The 6,814-nt window shown below is 50.1% G+C and overlaps 1 pseudogene; it reads right to left on the reverse strand.

Annotated features, from left to right (window-relative positions):
- Nucleotides 1–5,134: 5,134 nt before the first annotated feature.
- LOC146177552 (uncharacterized) lies at nucleotides 5,135–6,168 on the reverse strand (annotated as a pseudogene).
- Nucleotides 6,169–6,814: the final 646 nt, after the last annotated feature.

Here is a 6,814-nt window from a genome sequence, read left to right on the forward strand (position 1 = left end):
CCCCAGGTGGTCGAAATTACTCCGTAGCCCTTCACTACGGCTCCTCTTTCTCTCTTTCCACTTTCACTCCCATCTTCCTCCCTTCCCTTACGGCGCGGTTGTGGTGTCCACAGAAAAACAAGTGAGACAGTTACCTCGCCTTTCCCTTCCTATAAATAAATCAGTTTTTTCTATCTGCACGATGCAGCGGAGGTGGCTCAGCTACAGAGCCAGTTGCAGGCCCGTGCATTTTCTTTTCCTTCCTACAGCCACAACAACATTAACAACAACAGGAGCGATGGCATACCATTCAAACCCACACTTGACGGAGAGAGAGAGAAATAACATTTATTGCACCCGTCAAAAGGTTGGTGAGGATCCGAGGCGAAGCTCTGTCCCAACCATGTCCTCCCCCTCAGCCGTCGACCTGGATCCTTTGGATCTTAGCAGCGGCCAGGGCAAGACGGATGACTTCTCGTTGCCCTTTTTCGTCCTGCTTGAGAAGTAGTGCCTCCCAGGACTCATCTGTTCGGTCAGGTTCTAAAAATATAGGACACGTCCATATCATATGGATCATGTCCGCTATGCCATTGCAGCGTTTGCACCTGGGGCTAAAAATTTCCGGGTGCCACTTGCTGTAAAGCTGGGGGTTCGGGAATACTCCAGTCTGTAGCTTACGCCACATAACCTCCTCGCTTTTGGTGAGTTGCTTACACGCTTTTGGTAGTACTGATCTGCCTAATTTGTAATGATTTAGGATATCTTGGTAGGTGTTAAGGTCATCGTCGAACTGCAGGGGCTCCTCATCGCGCAAGGGGTACGGGGTTGCGCATAAGTCGTCACTGGGATCCCGGAATGTAGCTTATCCTCGGGCCAGTACGTGCGCTTTCTCGTTCCCCCTCAACCCCTGGTGCGCCGGTGTCCAAATGAACGCGACCTGCTCTGCCGGTGGTGAACCACTGGCCAACACTCTTGCTGCTATGGCCGAAATGCGGCCCGCGTCAAAGTTTCTAATCGCTGATTTCGAGTCTGTAACTATAATCTTGACCTGTTGTTGTGTTAGAGCTAGCGCGATGGCCACCTGTTCCGCCTCCGCTGTGGTCGAATTTCGGGTGCTGCAGCAAACTACCGAGCCTCCGTCTTCTCTAGTTGCTACTGAAACACGTCCCCTACCGTTCGTGCATTGTGCGGCATCTGTATATAAGACGTCCTGTCTTCCCTGAAAACGGGCTTGCAGCGCTGTTGCTCTATCACTCCTCCGGCTCTCATGATAAACGGGGTGCATGTTTTTGGGGAGCGGAGGTATTTTTAATTTGTCCCTAACCTGCCTAGGTACTTTTTCTGTACGTCTGGAGCATGTTTGCGGCCCATACCACAGTTTTTCCAAAATGCTCCGACCAGTACGACTGCGCAACAGTCTCTGGTATTGTGAAGTCCTTGCAGCTTCAATGAGCTCTTCGAGGGTATTGGAGACCCCTAGTCTCATAATCTTGTTTGTCGATGTATCGTGTGGTAAACCTAGTGCCGTTTTTATCCCTTTACGAATGAGAACGTCAAGTTTCTCCTTTTCTGCCTTGTGAAGCCGTAAATACGGCGCCACGTAGACTATCCTACTGATTATAAAAGACTGGACTAGCCTAAAGAGGTTAGCATCTTTCATGCCCGCATGTTTGTTTGCGATCCGCTTCAGGAGTCTACAGGTTTGACTGGTGCTAGCGTCTAGCCTCTGTATCGTTTCCGAGTTCCTGCCGTCGGCCTGAATTCGTAATCCCAGAACTCTAATGGTTGCCACCGTTGGTATAACGTTACCGTGGACCCTGAGCGTTATTTCCGGGTTATCCTGCTTTATACGCCGACGATGGGGCGATCGCATGTACGTGAGAACGAGCGCTTCCGATTTCTCGGCCGAACATCTGAGCCCGATTGGTTCTAAGTATCTTTCTATAACTTCGATTGCCCGCTGGAGTGTCTGTTCAATTTCACCGTCACTGCCCCTGCACATCCACAGAGTCAGGTCATCTGCATATAATGTATGGTGCAGCCCTTGGATTTCCTCTAGTTTTGCGGGGAGATCAATCATGGCGATAATAAACAGCGTCGGGGACAACACCGATCCCTGTGGTGTGGATTTGTTTCCCAGTCGAATACCTTCTACTGTGTGTCCCCCCATACTGATAGTTGCCGTTCTATCACTGAGGAAGTCGCGCATGTAGTTGTACGTGCGAACTCCAACATCTAATGCACTAAGATTCTGCAGAATAGCTGAGTGCTTCACGTTGTCAAAAGCTTTTGACACGTCTAGACCAACGATCACCCTGGTGTCTACAGTTGAATTGTGTATGATCTGTTCTTTTAGCTGCAGCATGACATCGCATGCGGCCAAATGCGGTCTAAATCCTATCATGGTGTTCGGATAGATATCGTTGTCCTCCAAAAACCGGTTCAGCCGGGCCTGAACAACATGCTCCATTAGTTTCCCCACGCATGACGTGAGCGAGATCGGACGCAAGTTTTCGAAACCCGGCCGCTTCCCCGGCTTCGGGAGGAATACGAGGTTTGCGGCCTTCCATGTCGCCGGCAGCCGACCGGCCTCCCAACACTCCTGCATGAATGCTGCTAGGTGTCGGATCGACGCGTCGTCCAAGTTTTTTAGCATTCGATTGTTGACTCTGTCCTGACCTGCAGCAGTCTTTGTTCTCAGTCTATTTATTTCTGCCCGGACTTCGGCAACCGTTATCGGGCTATCTAGCTCCGGGTTTTCCTGGCCCTTGTAATCAGGCATTTGTTGGCCTATACCCTCTGCACAGTTCAAATACCGGTCTCGGACTTGGGCTATGAGAGTAGCCGCGGTCCCATCAAAGATATGTATTAGCCTGTGAATTTGCTGCCTGGCATCCAGTTTAGATTTGTCGGGATCTAGAAGATGCCGAAGTAAGTGCCACGTACTTGCCTTCCCGATATTACTGTCCAGTTTTTCACAAATGCTGCCCCAGTTTTGCCTCGATAAAACGAGCGCATATTCTTCAATTTCTTTCTTAAGCACTGCCAATTCTCTGCGCAAGTTCCTATTCCCTCTTTTCTGTGTGAGTCTCGTTTCTAGATCCTTCTTCTTACGCCAGAGCCTGACCAAGTGACGGTCTACTCCTTCAATGTCTTCGTCAACCTCCACCTCCTCCGTTGCTTCGTTTACCGACTGAATGACCTTTTTATTCCAATCGTCAATGTTACTTATGCCTTCCTCGTCACCTGTGCGGCCATTTCGGAAAGCCTCCCAGTTCACCAACGTTGCCTTTTTGGTGCGGACGACCGGTGGGCCGTTATCTACTACGATTTCTATAATTTTATGGTCGCTGCCTAAATTTTCACCTGTGTTGCACCACGTGGCGTAAATGCAGCCTCCGGTTAGAGTTAAGTCCGGAGATGTGTCTATCGAAACGCTGTTACCCTGGCGGGTTGATTTCAGGGGATCCGTCAGAAGCAATAAGCCATTCTGCTGAATGCTGTTCCATAGTTCGCGTCCTTTTACCTGCGTGTATCTATACCCCCATGCAGTGTGATGCGTGTTAAAGTCCCCTACTATCAACAGGGGTCCTCCTATCGCGATCACTCGCGCCTTGGCGAATAGCTCATTGAAGTTGCATTGATGTTTTTGTCGAGGTGGGCTATATACATTGAGGATGAATAGACTTTTGAATTTTCTTTTTTGTGGGATTATCTCGATTAGTATATGGTCAACATTTGTTGTCCCGGTATTATGCTGCAGCACTGTTATATTCCTTTTGACAAGGGTGACCACTCGCGTGTTGTCATCTCGTCCCGCGTATGATTTGTAACTCGCTAGCTTAGCGTGCTTACTGCACTCCTGCAATGCGATTACTTCGGGTTTGTCAATGTTGGTCAAAAAAGTTTCCAGTACCACGCGTTTGCGACTGAAGCCCTTACAGTTCCACTGCCAAATGGTATTTCTACGGTGATGCAGATCCATTTTTAATGTTATGAATCTCTTGGTAAACCAACTGAATTCTCTCGTCTCTCCTAGCCATTTCGACCTGCATCTCTGCCATAGCACTGTTCAGGCGTTCTAACGCGGTCATAACTTGTTGTTGGAAAATTTTGTCGTCGTCTTCTTTTTTTGCGAATCGTTTTTGCAATCCTTGGATGCGGGTTTTGAGATCCGGCTCGGGACCTCTTTTCTTTTTTGCGGCAGGAGGACTGTCCCTAAGGGTATTTTCCTGTTTCTTCTGCGGTGCCTCCGCTACCGGCATTTCGGTCTCCATTGGCTGTGAAATTTTGCCTATCGCAATGATTTGTTCCTGCAGTGCCTTAACTTGCGCCTGTAACAACTGATTCTGATTTTTTAGAGCCTGTACCTCAGCTGAGTCCTGAGAATCACTACTCACTCCTTTTGGTGGTGTCTGCGATATAATAAATAGCCTCGCTGGGGTGGAGCATGGCTACGGCGCCCGACTACTGTGCCCAAGGACGCGGGATCGAATCGCGGCCTCGGCGGTCGCTTTTCGATGGAGGCGAAAAGCAAGGCGCCCGTGTTCTGTGCGATGTCAGTGCACGTTAAAGAACCCCAGGTGGTCTACATTTCCGAAGTCCTCCACTGCGGCGTCTCTCATAGCTTGAGTCGCTTTGAGACGTTAAAACCCCCAATTTATTGTTCTCATGTAATCCGACGCCACCCTTGCGTTTGCTGCTCAGTAGCCATGGGGGGGACTGCCTGAGGTGGGGGAGGGTGGCTGCTCCTGGCCCTGATGGGGCTGGGGCAGGTAGGTCACCGCCGCTTGCGGCGCGGGCTAGCCTGCCATCGAATTTTATCTGTTGTATGTCGTCATTGCACCCGCCACCGCTTCGGTGGTGGACGACGGCTGTTGTTGCGGCGCGCTTTTTCTTCTCTATTTTCTCTTCTGTCCGCACGAGGCAGCGGAGGTGGCTCAGCTACAGAGCAGCATGCCCGTGCATTTTATTTTTAAAGCAATACTACTTTCACTTTTCAGCCCTTCGCCTAGCGAGGCGGTAGCTACCATTGACGTTTAGCGTAACCTTTGGCGTGCCGCCAAGCACAGCTGCGCAAATGATGATGATAACAACTTTATTTTCCACCGCCCCCGGCACGCATGCCTAAGAGACGGAGCAGAGACCTCCGCGATCAGAAGCAGGCAAAGAGGTGTTGGCTCTTCGCGGCTTCTTCCGCCAGGCGGATGACTTGTAGCTGTGGAGCAGGGACCTCGCTTCGCAGCAGGGCTTCCCAGGCTTCTCTACAATTTATATTTGTTTTAGCCTCTGGGGAGCTAGTACATTCCCAGATTATATGGTCGAGGGTCGCTCTCTCCCCACAGTGCTTGCATTTATCGTTTCTCCTATCTTCCATTTGGACATAATATGCCCAGACCGGGTTTACAAAGTTCCCAGCTTGCAGGCGCCGCCATGCGACTGCCTCCCTATTGTCTAGACTTTTATCCGGTGGTGGCACCAGTCTCCTGCTTAACCTGTAATTTTGAAGCATCTCCGTATAATTTTGCAGACGCTCGTCCATGTTCCGGCAACAGGGCGGCTCCACAGTTACCCGGAAGTAGAGAGCTCGGGCTAACTCGTGGGCCGCTTCGTTGCCAGGAACGGACGTGTGTGCAGGGGTCCAAATTAGGCGAATTTTCCTGTTTAGTCGTCTACTGGCCAGAATCCTTGCCGCTTCCGGCGAGACCCTACCCTTTCCAAAATTCCAAATAGCCGTTTTGCTATCGCTGATTAGGAAATTGGCTTGTGTTCCGACGCAAGCAAGCGCAATTGCAACTTCAGCTGTTTCGGCGTTGCGGCTTCTAATAGTGGCGGCTGATACCGGGGAACCTCGGCCGTCGATCACCGAGGCGACTGCCGCCCCCGTTTTGCCACTTGCCGCATCCACGTACGCAATCGACTTGCTGTCCATCGAATCGAAGCGTCTGATTAGTGCTTCTGCTCTCTTCTCCCTCCTCTCTGTGTTGAATATGGGATGCATGTTTCTCGGCAGTTCTGTGGGTTTTCTCGGCAGTCCAGTGGGATACTTGATTTTTCTAGTAGTCCCCTATCTATCTGCAGGCCTACCATTTTGAGCATAGTTCTGCCCGTGGTCGTGCGACTTAATCTTTCCAGCTGCGAAACTCTGACAGCCTCCGCTATTTCGTCCCAGCTATTGCGCACTCCCATAGAAAGAAGCTTCTCCGTGGATGTGGTAATTGTTAAGCCCAGGGCCCTCTTTATGCACCGTCGAATGAGAGTCTAACCTCCTCTTCTCCTCCGACCAGATATTTAAGAACGGCGTGGCATAGCTCACGCGACGTATTACGTATAGGCTTGGATGAGTTTAAGCAAGCTTCTTTCCTTCAGGCCTCGTCCTTTAAACGCGATTCTTCTAAATATTCCAATGGCTTGTGTGGCGAATTCCTCTAGCTTTCTGATTGTTCCATCATTATATTCATTTTCCGTAATGAATAGTCCTAATATTCTGATTTGATCTACCTTTGTAACTGGTTTTTCTTCTACTTTAATGTCAAATTCCTAAGACTTTAATGTCAAATTCCCAGCTGCGCTTGCATCGGAGTGACTTTGGGTTATAGACAAATAATTCTGATTTTTGCGGCGAGCATGATAGGCCCCTACTGTCAGCGTAGTCTACGACAGTGTCCGCCGCCAGTTGCAGGCGCTCCTCAATGCTCGCATCACTACCCTGGGTAACCCAGAGATTGATGTCATCCGCATAAATACTGAAATTTAGCCCCTTTAGGCTCCTCAGAGCTTCTGGGAGGCCCCTCATCGCCACGTTGAAAAGGAACGGGGAGAGAACCGAGCCCTG

This window comes from Amblyomma maculatum, chromosome 10, assembly GCF_055883805.1.
Source record: "Amblyomma maculatum isolate TAMU_Amacu chromosome 10, ASM5588380v1, whole genome shotgun sequence".
NCBI lineage: Eukaryota > Metazoa > Arthropoda > Arachnida > Ixodida > Ixodidae > Amblyomma > Amblyomma maculatum.